Raw genomic sequence first — 22,799 nt, forward strand, 5'->3', positions numbered from 1 at the left:
ATCTATGTGGTGGCCATGGACGGGTGGGAGAGCGGGCGAACACAGAGCCGTAAGGCTGTGCTGCAGGGCCAGCATGGCTCTATGGGTGTCATTCCAAGTTGATCGCTAGCTGCATTCGTTCGCTGCACAGCGATCAGCCAAAAAGAGGCACTTCTGCGCATGCTGCGCAATGCGCACACGCGTCATACTATTGCAACGAACGATGTAGTTTCACACAAGGTATAGCGAAGCTTTTCAGTCGCACTGCTGGCCGCAGAGTGATTGACAGGAAGAGGGCATTTCTGGGTGTCAACTGACCGTTTTCAGGGCGTGTTCGAAAAAACGCAGGCGTGCAAGGAAAAACGCAGGCGTGGCTGGGCAAACGCAGGGCGTATTCGTGACATCAAAACAGGAACTGAATAGTCTGAAGTGATCGCAAGCGCTGAGTAGGTATTGAGCTACTCTAAAACTGCACAAAAAAAGTTTGCTGCCGCTCTGCGATCCTTTCGTTTGCACTTCTGCTAAGCTAAAATACACTCCCAGTGGGCGGCATAGCGTTTGCACGGCTGCTAAAAACTGCTAGCGAGCGAACAACTCGGAACGACCACCTATGTGTGGCCGGATCGGCCCAACAGGCAATCACCCCTTCTGACATTTTTCAGAAGTGCCAGATGACCAGTCTGGCCCTGCATGCAACAATTGTTCTTCAGTTATGCCCAGGCAAGCGGATAGGTATCTGGTGATCCAGCAACTCCTGAAGTGTAGAAATAGCTTTCCCAATCCAGATGAACCAACCCCAGCACACTTAGCTCACAGAAACTGGGAACAGAGAAGTATAATGATGGACTCAGTCCAAAGCGCTAATGTTCAAATATATATAGAGAGAGATCCAGGAGGCAAGCACTCCTCCGGTCGAATAAAGTCACAACTGGAACACCAGATTTATCGACCAGTGGAGTGCTTACCTCCCGGATCTTTATTACTCACTGCTTAAGCATCCCTGGCATGCTTTGGTGGAGTGCTTCGCATTTGGAACTATCTATCTATCTCTCTATATATTATTCATTCCTTTTTTGAAGGGTAAATAGTTGTGTCACAGTCGTCTTTTTCTCACAGGATGTAACATAGGGAAAAATAGGAGAAAGTAGACGTGTAGTATTCTCAAAATCAAATAATTCAGCTTTTCCACCCCATGGTACAAAAGGTATAGATAAGGTGGAGAAGCAATACTGTATATAAAACAGGTGTGCCAAACTCACACTGGAATAAGTGGTATAATGTGTATAAAGGTTTCTTTTGTCTATGAAATCAATATGACACTGTAATGGCCATTCCCATTCAGTGCCAGATTAAGGTCCACATGGGCCTGGAGCTGAAATTTATGAATGGTTTATTGGCAGAAGGCGTGACAAGCGCTGCAGTAGGGGTGATCTAAATAAGGGTGTGGCCTGTGACATGGGTGTGGCTGTCTCCATGGAGGTCATAGCTAGTGCCTACCTTCAACCACTTAATAGATGAGCAGAGCAACAGACCCACACACATACAGTGGGCGATTCTTCGTGATGCATGGGACAGCTACCTATACTTCTCAAAAATATCAAGATTTACAGTTAGGTTTAGGCTCTGGAGGGAGGGTTAGGCTGCGGACCGGGAAGGTTAGGGTTAGGCTGTGGGGAGGGGAGGTTAGACACCCCACCCGAGGGTTTGGCTGCTGTGGGAAGGTTTAGGCTGTGGGAAAGGGGGGGTTAGGTTCAGGCACCACCGGGGAGAGGTTAGGATTAGGCTGCGGGTTGGGGGAGGTTAGGTTCAGGCTGCGAGAGGGAGAGATAGGGGGACATTTGAGGAAAGTAAGTATACTTACCTTCCCCTGTCGGGATTACGAACAGTGGAATACCATGGTCGATATTCTTAATCCCGGCATCCCCAGCAACGGCATTCTATACCCAACGCTTCTATATATCTATATTCTGTATATAGCTATATACAGCGTACATAGATATACACACACAATATAGGGAGGCACAGAATAAATATATATATATATATATATATTATATATATAAATATATATGTATTATTTTATGGGAGGGCACAATATTATTAGAACCCCCACCCCCCATCACAGTGGCATGCTGCATCTCTCCCCCCTCCCCATATCAGAAACATCCTCTGCCTCCCCCCCATGCTACACATAATACAGCACACACACCCCTCCCTACAACATAAACAGAACCCTCATACACACTGCACCCTGATTCCCCCCTTACCCTCCCACCTCGCAGCACACACCGCACACTCAGCCATCAGTACCCCCTCTCCCGGAGCAGCAGCCGGCTTCACCCCACCTCCAGAGCAGCGCAGCGGATAGGCACCCACCGCCGCGCCCTCCCTCTCTCCATCCCACCCCGCAGTGGCCATTATTATAGATGAACAGCTGGCGAGCGGCTGGCTCCGGTTCCCACCTATCCCCTGCTTGGCTGACAAGGACTGGATGTAGCCGGCCAAGAAGGGAAAGCAGCAGCGCAGCTCAGGGGGCGCAAGCACACACACACACCTGCGGTGGTCCATCAGCACTCCCCCCCTTGGCCCTCATGTCACTCAGCATTGTCAGACAGCAGCACTAATAGCCTAGGGGGAGGAGGTGCTCGAGAGGAGAAGGGAGAGTGGCTCCTCCTCCCACTCCAGCCGGACCTTGAATGTTCAGACTGCGGCATGTGTGGCGGAGGATGCAGTGCTGGCGGCAGCATTCAATGAGTCAGTGTGACTCTTTGTAATGCCGGCGTTTGGGCACATTCACTGTGGCGGTCTGTGGGCCTATTTTCAATGGTGAGCCTGGAGCTGCAGCTCCATCCGCCCCATTGTTAATCCGGCCTTGTTCCCATTTACATGTATGTGTCACTCTGCTTGGATTTTGGGAATCCGGAGTTGTGGCTTGAGACTCGGTGTCGGCAACCTTCAACAGGATAAGCCGGGCTGGCTGAATAATGGTCTTTTTCATATGTCTCCTATGAAGGTACTGCTGGAGCTGTAACTGGGAAATCTGTAGAAGCGAATGGATCAGCAGAGCCTGGCCACCCGAGCGCGATCTCCTGCAGGACCCTGGAGGTGGATCGGCTGATGACTGGAATGAGCTGAGGTACACGGGGAGCGGAGGTAAACGGAGGATCAGCTAATGTGCCGAAGTAACCAGGAAATCCGGTGAAACAGAATTCCAGGAAGAGGATGCGACAAGAGCAAGGATGTGGAGCTCAGTTTAACTAGCACACACAAGGCTGTGTGAGAGACGTTGCACTGGCGATTTCTCACCCAGAAAGCCTCAGGTTTATACCTGCAGGCTGTTTCTCATTGGCTTTGCAAATCTCACTGGTCACTGGATGATTTGGGTCAGGTGACCCTTCCAAGATGGCAACGCCCATACCGCAACTCTGCAGCTGGAAGCTGCACTCACACATGCTGCTGCCTCTGCCCCCAGGCCTCCCAGACCTCCCTGCAAGCTGAGACCAGCGCCAGCAGCCTGCACACCCTCCGGAGGGACCGCGCCAGAATGTCCGGACAGGTAAGTACCGGGACTCCCGGGACCCGGTCCGCCGGACTGTTACAGTATGTGTACACCAAAGACGTGTCTTGAAAAAGGTCTCATCTAGACTGAAACATGTTGAAAGAGGAATGTAAAAAGCCATTTGTTTTTAATACAACATGGGTGGTAATTCAGACCTGAGCAGCAATTTTTGCCCATAACGCATTTCTGCAGCTGGTAGCTGGACTCACACATGCTGCTGCCTCTGCCCCCAGACCTCCCTACAAGCTGAGACCAGCGCCAGCAGCCTGCACCCCCTCCGGAGGGGCCGCGCCAAAACGTCCAGACAGGTAAGTAACGGGACCCCCAGGACCCGATCCGCTGGACTGTGACATTACCCCCCCCCCTTTTAAGGATGGCCACTGGACAGCCACTAGGTTTGCTGGGATTCTCTTCATGAAACTTGTGAAGAAACGCAGGAGCATGCACATCTGAAGAATACTCCCAGGAACGTTCTTCAGGACCATAACCCTTCCAATCTAGAAGATATTGTAGACAACCATGTCTCATCTGGGAATTTTTTTTGTGAAAATATATTTATTGGGTTTTTTCCACAAAAGACATAGAAAAACAGTGCAGTGCAGTACAATACAAAGTGCAGATGAAATATATGCCTGGTACAGATAGGCAACAGAGGGTAAGACTAAGCATTGAGAGCCACCACTGACGCCGTGGGTAAATTTAAACAGCGTGGGAAACCGTGGCAATGCAACTTCACACCATCAGTAGCACATATTGTCAAAAGTCCAGACCCAAAGTGCACTATACAGTATAAAATCTGCACACTAATACATTAATACATACTAACGAAACTAATAATACAGCAACAGAGAAAGAAAGAAAAAGAACAGAACAACAGAGACATGGGTATGAATTTATAGGGGGGAGGAGGGGGGGGGGGTTGTAGATGCTAAAGCCTGTGAAGCACGGCACACACTTAAGTAGCGAAGGGACCATCCCGCTCCGTACCAATGGGAAGGGAACGAGTGTCACCTAGGGGCCAGAAGGGGGTTATCACCAATAGGAATACATAATTTGCGATAAGCATCCCAACTAAGTGAGTCAAATATTTTTAGAACGTGGAGTTGTTGGGGAGATGGCAGAGAGTCAATATACGGTCCCCCCTTCTTGTAGAAACGCAGAGCATTATGGTCAAGGTCTGGGAGAGTAGATTGACGCTCAAAATATAACGTAGTAGTAAGAAGGGACTTGAAGTTAGCAATAGAGGGGGAAGTTCTATATATCCAATGGTTTAAAATCAATTTCTTTCACAAAGTCAGTAAAACATACAGAAACGGGACATAATGACCTTGAGAGGGGGGTAAACACCAGGCTGTAGTGTTAAGGCCAAGGAGCGCTGCTGGGTCCAGAGGGAGCACAATCTGGAAAGTAGATTTTACATACCACAGTATCTTATTCCAGAACCTTTTAATCTTTGGACAGTGCCAGAAATTGTGCATAAAAAGGGCATTCGGTGCTTTACACTTGATACAGTGTCCAGAGTCTGTAGAGACCATGGGGTATATGCAATTCCCGGCGAATCGCGGCAAATTATCGCCGTTTTTAAATTCGACTCAATTCGACAGGTGAATTCCGGAAGGTGGCTTCCGGAATTCACCATATTCAATGAAAAACGGATTCGCCAGAGTCGCGGGCGAAAATCGGCCGATTTGGCGGATTTTGCCGCGATTTTAAAAAACGGTAAAAAACGGGAAAAACCCGGAAAAAAAAATGGCGTGGGGTCCCCCCTCCAAAGCATAACCAGCCTCGGGCTCATCGAGCTGGTCCTGGTTCTAAAAATCCGGGGAAAAATTGGCCAGGGATCCCCCGTATTTTTAAAACCAGCACCGGGCTCTGCGCCTGGTGCTGGTGCCAAAAATACGGGGGACAAAAAGAGTAGGGGTCCCCCGTATTTTTAACACCAGCATCGGGCTCCACTAGCTGGACAGATAATGCCACAGCCGGGGGTCACTTTTATGCCGTGCCCTGCGGCCGTGGCATTAAATATCCAACTAGTCACCCCTGGCCGGGGTACCCTGGGGGAGTGGGGACCCCTTCAATCAAGGGGTCCCCGTCCCCCCAGCCACCCAAGGGCCAGGGGTGAAGCCCGAGGCTGTCCCCCCCCCATCCAATGGGCTGCGGATGGGGGGGCTGATAGCCTTTTGTGATAATAAAAAGATATTGTTTTTTCCAGTAGTACTACAAGTCCCAGCAAGCCTCCCCCGCAAGCTGGTACTTGGAGAACCACAAGTACCAGCATGCGGGAGAAAAACGGGCCCGCTGGTACCTGTAGTACTACTGGGAAAAAAATACCCCAAAAAAAACAGGACACACACACCGTGACAGTAAAACTTTATTACACACTACCGACACACACATACTTACCTATGTTGACACGCCGACTGCCACGGTCTCCGACGATCCGAGGGTACCTGTGAAAAAATGATACTCACCTTCCAGCGTCCAGAGATAAATCCACGTCCAGAGAGATAAATCCACGTACTTGTAAAAAAAAAAGAACACGCAAATACCCGCTCCATACCGGACTAGAAAGGGGTCCAATGCTTTCACATCAGACCCCTTTCTCCCGAATGCCGGGACATCACGTGACTCCTGTCACTGAAGTCCCTTCAGCCAATCAGGAAGCGCTACTTCCGTGGCGCTCACCTGATTGGCTGTGCGCTGTCTGTACTGTGACAGCACATCGCAAAGCCGCTCCATTACTTTCAATGGTGGGAACTTTGCGGGTAGCGGTGGGGTCACCCGCCGGTCAGCCGCTGACCGGCGGGTGACCTTACCGCTAGCCGCTAAGTTCCCACCATTGAAAGTAATGGAGCGGCTTTGCGATGTGCTGTCACAGTACAGACAGCGCACAGCCAATCAGGTGAGCGCAACGAAGTTGCGCTTCCTGATTGGCTTAGAGACCTTTCTGTGACAGCTGTCACTGACAGGTCTCATTCGTGGAAAGGTGTCCCATGTGTCAGCATGGGACCCCTTTCAGTCCGGCATGGAGCGGGTGTTCGGTTTGTTTTTTTGCCAAGTACGTGGATTTATCTCTGGACCATGGCTTGGGTGAGTATATTGATCTTTTCTTTTCAGGTATCCGTGGATTCTACATGGAGAAGAGGACCGATGTCGGCGTGTGAACATAGGTAAGTATGTGTGTGTCGACGTATGAAATAAAGTTTTACTGTCGACGGTGTGTGTGTCCTGTTTTTATTTGGGTATTTTTTTCCCAGTAGTACTACAGGTACCAGCGGGCCCGTTTTTCTCCCGCATGCTGATACTTGTGGTTCTCCAAGTACCAGCTTGCGGGGGAGGCTTGCTGGGACTTGTAGTACTACTGGAAAAAACAATATCTTTTTATTATCACAAAAGGCTATCAGCCCCCCCATCCGCAGCCCATTGGATGGGGGGGGACAGCCTCGGGCTTCACCCCTGGCCCTTGGGTGGCTGGGGGGGGGACCCCTTGATTGAAGGGGTCCCCACTCCCCCAGGGTACCCCGGCCAGGGGTGACTAGTTGGATATTTAATGCCACGGCCGCAGGGCACGGCATAAAAGTGACCCCCGGCTGTGGCATTATCTGTCCAGTTAGTGGAGCCCGATGCTGGTGTTAAAAATACGGGGGACCCCTACTCTTTTTGTCCCCCGTATTTTTGGCACCAGCACCAGGCGCAGAGCCCGGTGCTGGTTTTAAAAATACGGGGGATCCCCTGTCAATTTTTTCCCCGCATTTTTAGAACCAGGACCAGCTCGAAGAGTCCGAGGCTGGTTATGCTTTGGAGGGGGGACCCCACGCCATTTTTTTTTATGATTTCACCGTTCCAGCATAAAAAAAATAAAAAAATAAAATAATAATATTTTAAAAAATATATAAATAATACTTGTGCCTCCAAAAAAAAAAAAAGTACCTAATCCCTTCTAATATAAATAGATCTGCTATTCCCCAAAAAAAAAAACACAAAAAAAAACATGTTTAAATTTTTTTTATTTGTTTTCACCCTCCAAAGTGTGGCGGATTGAAAATGACGAATTTGCTGTCTAAAAGCACTGCTGTCGAATTTCCAAACTTGAATTGAATATGCTTTGGTCGAATTGCAGCACTTGTATCATTGCAGAAAAGTCGAATTTGCAAAAATTCGAATTTCAAAAAGTCGAATTTTGAAAGTCCGTTTTTTGGTCAGAAAGCACTGAATTGCATAGGCGATTTTTTTTTTGGTCGAAAATGACCCGAAATTCGACAATTTCGGGAATTCGACCGCAATTGCATATACCCCCATATATTTATGCTGTCGTGGGGCAATATAAGCCCGATGTAAGAATTTAAAGTGGATTTCCTGAAGCTGAGCAGAATGCAGGGCTTTCAGGATAGAGGGGAGGGGGTAAAGGAAGCAGTTCACCTCCGGATCCCAGGACCACTCACTTGACCGTTTAGATAACATAGGGGGCCAGAGAACATCAGGCTTGCTAGATAACAAATCCTGGTACAACCAGCTGACTTTGTATGAAAGAGTCGGTAACATGACCAATACGTGGGACAGAGGGTCCATCCTCCGCTCGTGCACAGGAGGGATGGGGAGAGATTGTACAAAATGACGAACCTGGAGAAACATAAAGAAATCAGATGAGGGCACACCGTGTCTCTCGGCTAATTCCGCGAATGACAGCAAAAGTCCACCCGGGTCAAATACGTCACGAATAAGGGCAATGCCCCTAGACTTCCACACAAGGAATTTGGTGTTGTCAAAAGGTGGAGTGAAACAGGGGTTTCCGCAGAAAGGAATAAAAGGGGAATATTCTGGGTTTCGGTGTAGAGCTTTGTTGGTGGCTCCCCAAGAGTGGTACGTATCCCAAAAAAGAATATTAGAACGCGCCAGAGATGGGAGGAGGGGTTTTGGGGTGTGTAGCAACGCTCTGAGATCGTAGGGATACACAAGATCTTGCTCTACATCATAATCTGAGATATACCTAAAATTCACAGCCCGGAAGAATGCTAAGAGGTCAGGGACAGCCAGCCCACCCTTAGCGCAAGGGAGCTTAAGCTTAGGAAGGGAGATCCGAGATCTCTTATGGTTCCAGAGGAATTTAGAAAACAGTTTATCATATAACAATAAATCTTTGCTAGGGGGCTGGATAGGGATCATCTGGAGGAGATAAGAGATTTTAAGGAACACAATGCTCTTCAGGATGGCTACTCTCCCTAATAAAGAGACAGGTAGAGAGGACCAGGTGGACAGCAACTGTGACACCCTGTTAAAAACCTCTGTATAGTTGGCTGAATATAAATCTGAGATATTCACTGGAAAATATATACCCAAATATTTAAGTTTCGTAGTATTCATCTGGAATTGAGCAAGGACAGGTGAGGAGGTGCGCGTACAAGCAGCCGGAGTGAGGGGGAAGAGTTCAGACTTGGAAGCATTAACACGATACCCTGCAAAGGTACCAAACTCAGTAATGACTTGCATAATTGGTGGGATAGAAGTTTCAGGATTTGAAATAAAGAGGAGCATATCATCCGCGAATAAACTCACACGAAGCTCATAGTCACGGACCAGAACTCCAGAGTATCCGGGAAGGTGACGCAACTTAATAGCCAAGGGCTCTATGGCGATGGCAAATAAGAGTGGGGAAAGGGGGCAGCCCTGTCTGGTGCTCCTGTGAAGGGGAATGGGTGCAGATAAGTAGCCATTACACATAATACGGGAAGAGGAGGGGGAATATAAATTTCGGAGCATGCCGATCAGTTCCAGCGGAAACCCAAACCTCTCCAGCGTGGTATGCAGGTGATCCCAAGTAACCAGGTCAAACGCCTTCTCCGCGTCCAATGAAAGCACGTATTGGGGGTCCGGGTCTCCGCTGGAGTGCAACCAGCTAGCCGCTGCAAGAACTTTACGGATATTATTAGTGGAATGCCTACCCGAGATGAAACCAGTTTGATCCGGGTGAATAATTGAGGGAAGCACTCCCTTTAATCTGTCAGCAATAATTTCTCTAACGTCCTAAGTGGATGCTGGGGACTCCGTAAGGACCATGGGGAATAGCGGCTCCGCAGGAGACTGGGCACATCTAAAGAAAGCTTTAGGACTATCTGGTGTGCACTGGCTCCTCCCCCCATGACCCTCCTCCAAGCCTCAGTTAGATCTCTGTGCCCGAACGAGAAGGGTGCACACTAGGGGCTCTCCTGAGCTTCTTAGTGAAAGTTTTAGATTAGGTTTTTTATTTTCAGTGAGACCTGCTGGCAACAGGCTCACTGCATCGAGGGACTAAGGGGAGAAGAAGCGAACTCACCTGCGTGCAGAGTGGATTGGGCTTCTTAGGCTACTGGACATTAGCTCCAGAGGGACGATCACAGGCCCAGCTTGGATGGGTCCCAGAGCCGCACCGCCGGCCCCCTTACAGAGCCAGAAGGCAGAAGAGGTCCGGAAAATCGGCGGCAGAAGACGTCCTGTCTTCAACAAGGTAGCGCACAGCACTGCAGCTGTGCGCCATTGCTCTCAGCACACTTCACACTTCGGTCACTGAGGGTGCAGGGCGCTGGGGGGGGCGCCCTGAGACGCAATAAAAACACCTTGGATGGCAAAAAAAATGCATCACATATAGCTCCTGGGCTATATGGATGCATTTAACCCCTGCCAGAATCCATAAAAAAGCAGGAGAAAAGTCCGCGAAAAAGGGGCGGAGCCTATCTCCTCAGCACACTGGCGCCATTTTCCCTCACAGCTCCGTTGGAAGGAAGCTCCCTGTCTCTCCCCTGCAGTCACTACACTACAGAAAGGGTTAAAAAAAGAGAGGGGGGCACTAATTAGGCGCAGTATTAACTACACAGCAGCTATAAGGGGAAAAACACTTATATAAGGTTATCCCTGTATATATATAGCGCTCTGGTGTGTGCTGGCAAACTCTCCCTCTGTCTCCCCAAAGGGCTAGTGGGGTCCTGTCCTCTATCAGAGCATTCCCTGTGTGTGTGCTGTATGTCGGTACTTTTGTGTCGACATGTATGAGGAGAAAAATTATGTGGAGACGGAGCAGATTGCCTGTAATAGTGATGTCACCCCCTAGGGGGTCGACACCTGAGTGGATGAACTGTTGGAAGGAATTACATGACAGTGTCAGCTCTGTATAAAAGACAGTGGTTGACATGAGACAGCCGGCTACTCAGCTTGTGCCTGTCCAGACGTCTCATAGGCCGTCAGGGGCTCTAAAGCGCCCGTTACCTCAGATGGCAGATATAGACGCCGACACGGATACTGACTCCAGTGTCGACGGTGAAGAGACGAATGTGACTTCCAGTAGGGCCACACGTTACATGATTGAGGCAATGAAAAATGTTTTACACATTTCTGATAATACGAGTACCACCAAAAAAGGGGTATTATGTTCGGTGAGGAAAAACTACCTGTAGTTTTCCTGAATCTGAGAAATTAAATGAGGTGTGTGATGATGCGTGGGTTTCCCCCGATAACAACGGATAATTTCTAAAATGTTATTGGCATTATATCCTTTCCCGCCACAGGTTAGGGTGCGTTGGGAAACACCCCCTAGGGGGGATAAAGCGCTCACACGCTTGTAAGGGCTCTACCTTCGCCTGAGATGGCCGCCCTTAATGATCCTGCTGATAGAAAGCAGGAGGGTATCCTAAAAGGTATTTACGCACATACTGGTGTTATACTGCGACCAGCAATCGCCTCAGCCTGGATGTGCAGTGCTGGGTTGGCGTGGTCGGATTCCCTGACTGAAAATATTGATACCCTAGATAGGGACAGTATATTTTTGCCTATAGAGCATTTAAAAGATGCATTTTTATATATGCGTGATGCACAGCGGAATATTTGCCGACTGGCATCAAGTCTAAGCGCGTTGTCCATTTCTACCAGTAGAGGGTTATGGACACGTCAGTGGTCAGGTGATGCGTATTCCAAACGGCATTTGGAAGTATTGCTTTATTAAGGGAGGAGTTATTTGGGGTCGGTCTTTCAGACCTGGTGGCCACGGCAACAGCTGGGAATTCCACGCTTGTACCCCAGGTCGCCTCTCAACATGAGAAGACGCCGTATTATCAGGCGCAGTCTTTTCGTGGACAAGCGGGCAAAAGGTTCCTCATTTCTGCCCCGTGACAGAGGGAGAGGAAAAAGGCTGCAGAAATCAGCCAGTTCCCAGGAACAGAAACCCTCTCCCGCCTCTGCCAAGCCCTCAGTATACGCTGGGGCTTTACAAGCAGAATCAGGCACGGTGGGGGGCCCGTCTCAATGAATTTCAGCGCGCAGTGGGCTCACTCGCAAGTAGACCCCTGGATCCTTCAGGTGATATCTCAGGGGTACAAATTAGAATTCGAGACGTCTCCCCCTCGCCGTTTCCTAAAGTCGGCTTTACCGATGTCTCCTTCTGACAGGGAGACAGTTTTGGAAGCCATTTACAAGCTGTATTCCCAGCAGGTGATAATCAAGATACCCCTCCTGCAACAGGGAACGGGGTATTATTCCACACTGTTGTGGTACCGAAGCCGGACGGCTCGGTGAGACCGATTCTAAATCTAAAATCTTTGAACACTTACGTACAGAGGTTCAAATTCAAGATTGAGTCACTCAGAGCAGTGATTACGAACCTGGAAGAAGGGGACTACATGATGTCTCGGGACATCAAGGATGCTTACCTTCATGTCCAAATTTACCCTTCTCACCAAGGGTACCTCAGGTTTATGGTACAGAACTGTCACTATCAGTTCAGACGCTGCCGTATGGATGGTCCACGGCACCCCGGGTCTTTACCAAGGTAATGGTCGAAATGATGATATTCCTTCGAAGGAAGTGAATTTTAGTTATCCCTTCCTTGGACAATTCCCTGATAAGGGTAAGATCCAGGGAACAGTTGGAGGTCGGTGTAGCACTATCTCAGGTAGTGTTGCGGCAGCACGATTGGATTCTCAATATTCCAAAATCGCACCTGGTTCCGACGACGTGTCTTCTGTTCCTAGGGATGATCCTGGACACAGTCCAGAAAAAGGTGTTTCTCCCGGAGGAGAAAGCCAGGGAGTTATCCGAGCTAGTCAGGAACCTCCTAAAACCGAGCCAAGTCTCAGTGCATCAATGCACAAGGGTTCTGGCTGGGTAAAATGGTGGCTTCCTACGAAGCAATCCCATTCGGCAGATTCCACGCAAGAACTTTCCAGTGGGACCTTCTGGACAAATGGTCCGGATCGCATCTTCAGATGCATCAGCGGATAACCCTGTCACCAAGGACAAGGGTGTCCCTCCTGTGGTGGTTGCAGAGTGCTCATCTTCTAGAGGGCCGCAGATTAGGCATTCAGGACTGGGTCCTGGTGACCACGGATGCCAGCCTGCGAGGCTGGGGAGCAGTCACACAGGGAAGGAATATCCAGGGCTTATGGTCAAGCCTGGAGACATCACTTCACATAAATATCCTGAAGCTAAGGGACATTTACAATGCTCTAAGCTTAGCAAGACCTCTGCTTCAAGGTCAGCCGGTGTTGATCCAGTCGGACAACATCACGGCAGTCACCCACGTAAACACACAGGGTGGCACAAGAAGCAGGAGGGCAATGGCAGAAGCTGCAAGGATTCTTCGCTGGGCGGAAAATCATGTGATAGCACTGTCAGCAGTATTCATTCCGGGAGTGGACAACTGGGAAGCAGACTTCCTCAGCACGACCTCCACCCGGGAGAGTGGGGACTTCACCCAGAAGTCTTCCACATGATTAAAAACTCGACAGGTATTGCGCCAGGTCCAGGGACCCTCAGGCAATAAGCTGTAGACGCTCTGGTAACACCGTGGGTGTACCAGTCAGGGTATGTGTTCCCTCCTCTGCCTCTCATACCCAAGGTACTGAGATTGATAAGATGGAGAGGAGTAAGCACTATATTCGTGGTTCCGGATTGGCCAAGAAGGACTTGGTAACCGGAACTTCAAGAGATGCTCACGGAGGATCCGTGGCCTCTACCTCTAAGAAGGGACCTGCTCCAGCAAAGACCCTGTCTGTTCCAAGACTTACCGCGGCTGCGTTTGACGGCATGGCGGTTGAACGCCGGATCCTGAAGGAAAAAAGGCATTCCGGATGAAGTCATCCCTATCCTGATCAAAGCCAGGAAGGATGTAACCGCAAAAACATTATCACCGCAATTGGCGAAAATATGTTGCGTGGTGCGAGGCCAGTAAGGCCCGACGGAGGAAATTCAACTGGGTCGATTCCTACATTTCCTGCAAACAGGAGTGTCTATGGGCCTGAAATTGGGGTCCATTAAGGTTCAAATTTCGGCCCTGTCAATTTTCTTCCAAAAAGAACTAGCTTCAGTCCCTGAAGTTCAGACGTTTGTATGAGGGGTACTGCATATACAGCCTCCTTTTGTGCCTCCAGTGGCACTTTGGGATCTCAATGTAGTTTTGGGTTCCAAAAGTCACATTGGTTTGAACCACTTAAATCTGTGGAGTTAAAATATCTCACATGGAAAGTGGTCATGCTGTTGGCCCTGGCCTGGGCCAGGCGCGTGTCAGAATTGGCGGCTTTATCCTGAAAAAGCCCTTATCTGATTTTCCATTCGGACAGGGCGGAATTGAGGACTCGTCCTCAGTTTCTCCCCAAGGTGGTTTCAGCGTCTCACCTGAACCAACCTATTGGTGGTGCCTGCGGCTACTAGGGACTTGGAGGCCTCCAAGTTGCTAGACGTTGTCAGTGCCCTGAAAATATATGTTTCCAGGACGGCTGGAGTCAGGAAATCTGACTCGCTGTTTATCCTGTGTGCACCCAACAAGCTGGGTGCTCCTGCTTCTAAGCAGACTATTGCTCGTTGGATTTGTAGTACAATTCAGCTTGCACATTCTGTGGCAGGCCTGCCACAGCCAAAAATCTGTAAATGCCCACTCCACAAGGAAGGTGGGCTCATCTTGGGCGGCTGCCCGAGGGGTCTCGGCTTTACAACTTTGCCGAGCAGCTACTTGGTCAGGAGCAAATACGTTTGTAAAATTCTACAAAATTGATATCCTGGCTGAGGAGGACCTGGAGTTCTCTCATTTGGTGCTGCAGAGTCATCCGCACTCTCCCGCCCGTTTGGGAGCTTTGGTATAATCCCCATGGTCCTTACGGAGTCCCCAGCATCCACTTAGGACGTTAGAGAAAATAAGAATTTACTTACCGATAATTCTATTTCTCATAGTCCGTAGTGGATGCTGGGCGCCCATCCCAAGTGCGGATTGTCTGCAATACTTGTACATAGTTATTGTTACAAAAATCGGGTTATTATTGTTGTGAGCCATCTTTCAGAGGCTCCTCTGTTATCATGCTGTTAACTGGGTTCAGATCACAGGTTATACGGTGTGATTGGTGTGGCTGGTATGAGTCTTACCCGGGATTCAAAATCCTTCCTTATTGTGTACGCTCGTCCGGGCACAGTATCCTAACTGAGGCTTGGAGGAGGGTCATGGGGGGAGGAGCCAGTGCACACCAGATAGTCCTAAAGCTTTCTTTAGATGTGCCCAGTCTCCTGCGGAGCCGCTATTCCCCATGGTCCTTACGGAGTCCCCAGCATCCACTACGGACTATGAGAAATAGAATTATCGGTAAGTAAATTCTTATTTTTTGTAAAAAGTTTATAATCAACATTGAGGAGAGATATGGGGCGGTAGGAGCCGGGGAGATGGGGATCTCTCCCGGGCTTGGGAAGAAGACGGATCAGAGCATCATTAAAGTATAAAGGGAGGGAGTGAGAGGTCAGGATTGCATTAAACACCAGAACCAAAATATCCAGCAGTTTAGGCTGGAGCATTTTATAGAATTCGCCAGAGAACCCATCAGGTCCAGGGGCTTTTAAGGGTTTTAAATGTTTGATAGCAGCCTCCACCTCCCGAGCAGTAATTGGGGAGCAGAAGCCCTCAGCAACTGAAGGCGGGATTTGGGGGAGGGAGACAGAATGCCAGAAAGAAGTTTTAGTGGGGACATCAACAGGAGAATGGGCATAAATGTCCGTGTAAAATTCTGAGAGGAGTTGCGCCATGTCTACAGACTTAGTAGCCAACGAGCCATCACCGCGTTTAAGCGACTGGATCACCGAGGAAGGCACAGATCCCCGCAGAAGATTAGAAAGGAGACGGCCTGTTTTATTGCCAAATCTGTAAAAACGGTGGTTTTTGTGAAAGGTATGGCGTTCTCCCATTAGTGCTAATACAGTGTTAAATTGGGATTTACATTCTAAGTATGTTTTCTTTGAGGCAGGGGAGGGGGACTGTTTAAATTGTTGGTAAGCATCCGTTAAGCATCGCTGAGATGTTTTAAATTCAGAAAGAAACTGCTTCTTTCTTGAGGAAACATATTCCACAAGCCTACCCCGGAGAACCGCCTTGGCGGTCTGCCAAAACAGTAAAGGATTAGTCTCAAAAGTGCTTGCATTATCCAGTCTGAACTCCTCCCAAAACGCCTCCAACCTATTTCGAAACTTCAATGAGGAGGTGAAGGAAGTCGGGAAACGCCAACACTTAAAAGAGCCGCGATCTAGTGAAGTAGTTAAGCTAACCCAGACCAAGGCATGATCAGAAAGGGATATCGTTTCCATCTGAGCCTCACTACTTTGAGGGATCAGGGAATCCGACAGCAACAAAAAATCAATTCTGGACAAGGTGCCATGGGCAGCCGAGAGACACGAGTACTCCCTATCAGTAGGGTGAAGGAATCTCCAAGCGTCAGTCAGATGTAATTGCTGAGCAAAGAAGGGGACTCCTAGGGCAGGGGGAGGGCATGCACGAGCGGAGGAATTCGAGTCCATATAAGCAGAGACCACAACATTGAAGTCTCCGCCCACAATCATTGGGAGAGACATAAATGGGCATAATTTAGTAATGAGACTCTTGAAAAATACCTTCGAATAAGAATTTGGGGCATAAACAGTACATAAAACATATTTGGTGTTATGAAGTAAAATCTCAAGAATAAGGAATCTACCAGCAGGATCACACAAAGAGGTGAGAACCTCTATATGCAGGTTGCCTTTAGCAAGGATAAGTACACCCCTCGCCTTAGAGGAGTAGGGAGCATCAGAAAGCACCTGCCAACCGAGGACACCCAGCTTTTGGGCCTCCGGGGAAAGAAGGTGCGTTTCCTGCAAAAACAAGAGATCCATATGCATTTTATTTAAATAAAGCAGTATTTTCTTCCGTTTGATGGGAGAGTGAATACCCCCCACGTTCCACGTACCCACTTTAATGGCAGACATAAGATATATGACTGGGGGCAATCACAAATGAAAACATACTACAATCCCACAGGTAATGGAGAGGAGAGAAAGACACAGGAGGGAGGGAGGGAAGGGGTAGACAAAAAGACAATATAGACATATAAACGAGAAAAAGAAACAAGACCCACCGGGGGTCCCGCAATAACAATGAGAATGTGACTTCACGGTAAGTCCACTGGGGTAGTAACCGTATATAGCGAGGAGGACATTGCTCCTAGCCAATACCACTATATCGAGCAGCATAGGGGAGGGGGGGGGAGGGGATGGGAGGAGAAGGGAGGAGAAGGGAGGGGGAGATGAGGGCATGGAGGTGAGGGCCCAGATAATATCAAACAGGTGGAGGTTGAACCCAAAACAGGTAGCATGGATATATAACTTCACAAGAACAAATAAGTACACCTGGGAGCGTATAACAGAGAATGCACTTATGTTACTCCAGAGGTACATATACATCACCTATAGGACCAGCGTGGGTGTGGTGAGCAAGTCCAAATAAACCAACAGACGATCACATAGTCCACAAGGTTAGGGAAAGAAAAATATGCGGCAACAGAGCAACCAGGGGAGAGGAGAGTTCAAGATCAGATTCAGGAGAGCACAGCTATTTCATCGACGGGTCAGAGGTGGCGGCTTCTGAAAGATAAGCAGCAGCATCCTCCGGGGTATGAAGGTCCTTAAAGGATGTGCCGTCAAAGATCCTCAGGCGTGCAGGGTAGAGCAGTGCGAACTTTCGGCCCTCCTGGACCAATTTAGACCATACAGGTGAGAATGCCTTGCGTAGTCTGGTGAGCTCCGGAGAAAAATCCTGGAAAAGTAACAATTTGGCATCTTCCCAAACAAGATCCCGTACACGACGAGAAGCCGACCAAAGAGCTTCTTTATGGAGAAAGTTGAGACACCGGAACAATACAGCACGCGGTCGTGTTGAAGTGGAGGAGGGGCGGGTGGGGCCCGTTCTATGTGCACGTTCCACCACTAGGTCCGAGCAAACATCTGGTATTCCAAGAAGATCAGGAAGTGTATGTCGGAGGAAATGATAAAGAGCCTGTCCCTTAACCGACTCTGGAAGTCTGATAAGCCGAAGGTTATTATGAGCGACCTATTTTCCAGGTCGTCGATCTTTGCCCAAACCAGGGGGGTAATTCCAAGTTGATCGCAGCAGGAATTCTGTTAGCAATTGGGCAAAACCATGTGCACTGCAGGGGAGGCAGATATAACATGTGCAGAGAGAGTTAGATTTGGGTGTGGTGTGTTCAATCTGCAATCTAATTTGCAGTGTAAAAATAAGCAGCCAGTATTTACCCTGCGCAGAAATAAAAGAACCCACCCAAATCTAACTCTCTCTGCAAATGTTATATCTGCCTCCCCTGCAGTGCACATGGTTTTGCCCAACTGCAAATAAAATTCTTTTTTTCAGTTTAGCAGAGATATCAGAAAGTTCGGCGATTTGTTGGAAATTCTCACCAGCAGTATGTTCCACTTGTAGGACACGTTTAGACAGCTGTTTGTATTGGCTTTTGATATCCAGGACAGCCTGCTGTAATGCAGCAGCATGCAACTGTGTTTGTTCCTGGAATAAAGGCTGGACTGTTTCTTTTACCGCCCTGACAATATCAGCATAGGATAACGGGTGCCCGGGTACATCTAAGGGCGGTGGGGAGCCCACCGGGGCAGGAGAGCTGGAGGGGGGAAGGGCTGCAGGAGCAGCCGCTGAGCGGGCTCTGGCGTCCAAGGAGGCCGCGGCGGCCATTTTAGAAGCTGAGCCGCGAACCTCAGACCTGGCGCGGGAGTTCTTTCCCTGCATCACGGGGGTGAGGAAATGGTCCATACAGGGTGGTCGGAGCTGCAGGGGGTGAGCGGGTATGGCAAGCCGCTCAATGGACACCCAGGACGGGCGGTATGAGGCTGTTAGTGGCGGCAGGCACCGGAGCTACACGAGCTGCGTGTCACTCCATGCAACGCCGGAACCGGAAGCTTAAGGACTTTTTTAATCTCAAATTCTACACCACGATCCGTGACAACTTTTGGAGGACTTTACAAAATGTATTCAATACTAATGGCTTCAAGAGTGAGACATGGAAGGTAGGGAAGACTCAGATAAGGAGGTAACTTAAGTTTGTAAGTTACGGAGTTGATCACCTGTTCCACAGGGAAGGGCCTAATGTAGCGAGGAGCAAATTTCATTGATGGAACCCGTACCCTCAAGTTGCGAGTCGAAAGCCAGACCCGATCTCCAACTGTTAATTTAGTCGCCACTCTTCTTCTTTTATCCGACCAAAACTTATAATGAGCAGAAGCCTTTCGCAGATTTTGATAAACTGTCCTCCAAATTTTAGAAAGACCCTTGAATGAATTTTGTACTGCAGGAAGATCTAGAGTGGGTAGATCCAAAAACTGAGGAACCCGGGAATGTAAACCGTATACTGTAAAGAAGGGAGATTAGCCTGTGGAAGAGTGATAGGAGTTGTTGTGAGCAAACTCTGCCCATGGTAGTTGTTCGATCCAGTCGTCTTGAGAGGAGGAGATGTGGATTTTGAGGAACGTCTCCAAGTCTTGATTGACTCTCACCATGCTTCCATTGGTCTGTGGGTGATATGCCGTCTAAACTTTAATTGGATCAGTAAAGCTGCACAGAGGGCCTCCAAAATCTAGCCACAAACTGAACTCAGCGATCTGAGACAATTTCAGTTGGTAGACCATGAAATTTGAAGACTTCTGAGACAAAAAGCTGAGCTAATTCAGGTGCAGTGGGAAGACCCTTGAGGGGTACAAAACAAACCATCTTGGAAAAGCGATTGACGATTACCCAAATGGTAGTGAGCCCCTTTGAAGAGGGTAAATCCGTGATAAAGTCCATGGAGAGATGCGTCCAAGGCAACTTGGGAATAGTTAGCGTAGTCAATTCCCCGGCGGGCCGTTGACGAAGGGTTTTATGTTGCGCAATTTGGAACAGGAAGCTATAAAAGTAGAGACATCCGACTTTAAAAAAGGACATCAATAAGAACGTTGGACAAATTCGGTTGTCTTGTGGACACTGGCATGACTGGAAAACCGTGAAGTATGAGCCCAGGATAGTAGCTTTTTCCGAAGAGGAAGTGGAACGAACACTCTCTCCACTGGGGGCTGAATCCTTGTTGAGGCGAAATTCCAAGTCTTGAGAACTGGCTGAAGAGGAAGAGGGTCCTTAGGATCATCTGAAGAGTAGGAACGCGAGAGAGCGTCAGCTTTTTGATTTTGAGACCCGGGTCGGAAAGTTAGGATGAAGTTGAATCTTGAAAAGAACATGGCTCACCGGGCTAAGCGAGGATTAAAACACTGAATATTCTTGAGGAAAATCAGGTTCTTGTGATCAGTGAAAATAGAGATAGGGAATTTGGCCACCTCCAAGAGATACCGCCACTCCTCTAAGGCTAATTTGACGGCTAGAAGCTCTTGCTCCCCTATCGTATAGTTCCTTTCTGCCGGAAGAAACATCTTGGAAAAGAACCCGCATGGATGAAGCTTGTTATCCTCCGAACGTTGGGAGAGGACTGCTCCCACAGTGTTGGCAGAAGCATCGACCTCCAACACTAAGGCTTTATTGATATCGGGTTGCTTTAAACCGGAGCTGTAGTGAACGCCTGTTTCGAATATTGGAATGCCGCATTGGCAGATGGGGACCACTCTTTTGGGTTAGTCTCCTTTCTAGTGAGAGCAGTGAAAGGGGCCACTATAGAACACTAAGAACACTGATAGTAAAAATAATTGAAATAAACCCTCACAATTAACATGGAGTATAATTGAAGTTCTTAGCACACATTTGCGCAAATATGCGGGCCCATGTACTGCAGCCAGGTGACTTCATCACATGGGTCCCTAACATTCCTAATACTATCACATTCTATATACCTCAGTTATACTCCATGTTAATTGTGAGGGTTTATTTAAATTATTTTTACTATCAGTGTTCTTAGTGCTAAGAGTGTGCATCTGCATCTCTCTTCCTCCAGCATAGTATAAGACGGGAAGTTGAAAGGCTTTAAGGAGAAATGAATCTCGCACTGGTTTAAGAACCTGCGGCACATCTTCGGGTTCCGGTCGAACTTGGTGGGCATGGGTAAACGTAAGGACGAAGGAGAGGCTACCATCGGCACTGGAACAGGCTGCGCCTGTTGAGACTCTTTTCGCCGACCAGTGGCAATGTTAGCGATGTCGACCTGCATGGAGTCTTGCCGGGAAGAAATTCCTTGTATGAACTGAGCTAATTGATGCTGTGACTCCTCCAGGCTTCCAAGATGAGAAGCAATGCCCTGCAAAAAGTCCGTACTGGAACCATGCGCACCATCCGGATCCATAGGGCCAGTGCAAACTGTCACGCTGCTTGGATTTTGGGAATCTGGAGTTGTGGCTTGAGACTCGGTGTCGGTAACCTTCGACAGGATAGGCCGGGCTGGCTGAATAAAGGTCTTTTTCATATGTCTCCTATGAAGGTACTGCTGGAGCTGTAACTGGGAAATCCGTAGAAGCGAATGAATTAGTAGAGCCTGGCCGCCCGAGCGCGAACGCCTGGCAGGACCCCGGAGGTGGATCGGCTGATGACTGGAATGAGCTGAGGTACACAGGGAGCGGAGGTAATTGGAGGATCAGCTAGTGTGCCGAAGTGACCAGGAAATCCGGTGAAACAGAAGAATTCCAGGAACAGGATATTACAGGAGCAAGGCTGTGGAGCTCAGTTTAACTAGCACACACAAGGCTGTGTGAGAGACGTTGCACTGGCGATTTCTCACCCAGAAAGGCTTAGGTTTATACCTGCAGGCTGTTTTTCATTGGCTTTGCAAGTCTCACTGGTCATTGGACGATTTGGGTCAGGTGACCCTTCCAAGATGGCAGCACCCATACCGCATCTCTGCAGCTGGTAGCTGCACTCACACATGCTGCTGCCTCTTCCTCCAGACCTCCCTGCAAGCTGAGACCAGCGCCAGCAGCGTGTACACCCTCCGGAGGGACCGCGCCAGAACGTACAGACAGGTAAGTACCGGGACTCCCGGGAACCGATCCGCCGGACCGTGACAGTATGTGTACACCAAAGACGTGTCTTGCAAAAGGTCTCATCTAGACCTAAACATGTTGAAAGAGGAATGTAAACAGCCATTTGTTTTTAATACAACATGGGGGGTAATTTAGACCTGATCGCTGGGCAACAATTTTTGCAGCCCTGCGATCAGATAGTCGCCACCCACTGGGGGAGTGTATTTTAGCTGTGCAAGTGTGCGAATGTCATGTGTAGCAGAGCTGCACAAACTGATTTTGTGCAATCTCTGCGCAGCCCAGGACTTACTTAACCACTGCGATCACTTCAGCCTGTCCAGGATCGGAATTGACTTCAGACACCATCCCTTCCAACGCTTGGACACACCTGCGTTTTTCCAGACACTCCCTGAAAACAGGGAGTTGCTACCCACAAACGCCCTCTTCCTGTCAGTCATCTTGCGATTGCACCGTGCATCGTGCGATCGCTTTTTTTGCACCATCCCATCGCTATGCATTGATCCCCGTTGCTGTGGGCCGCCGCACCTGCGCATTACAGTGCATACGCATGCGCAGTTCATACCTGATCGCAGGCTGTGATAAAACGCAGCCTAGCGATCAGGTCTGAATTACCCCCACAGAGCAATACCGTAAGTGTCCGTAAGGAACAAACAAAAAAACCTTTATGTGTCTTCTATTACCCCATTTAACCATAAGTTGGGTTTGTTTGGGGGTCATTCCGAGTTGTTCGCTCGCAAGCTGCTTTTAGCAGCTTTGCACACGCTAAGCCGCCGCCTACTGGGAGTGAATCTTAGCATATCAAAATTGCGAACGAAAGATTAGCAGAATTGCGAATACACACTTCTTAGCAGTTTCTGAGTAGCTTCAAACTTACTCGGCATCTGCGATCAGTTCAGTGCTTGTCGTTCCTGGTTTGACGTCACAAACACACCCAGCGTTCGCCCAGACACTCCCCCGTTTCTCCAGCCACTCCTGC

The sequence above is a fragment of the Pseudophryne corroboree genome, chromosome 6 (genome assembly GCF_028390025.1).
Source record: "Pseudophryne corroboree isolate aPseCor3 chromosome 6, aPseCor3.hap2, whole genome shotgun sequence".
Lineage (NCBI taxonomy): Eukaryota > Metazoa > Chordata > Amphibia > Anura > Myobatrachidae > Pseudophryne > Pseudophryne corroboree.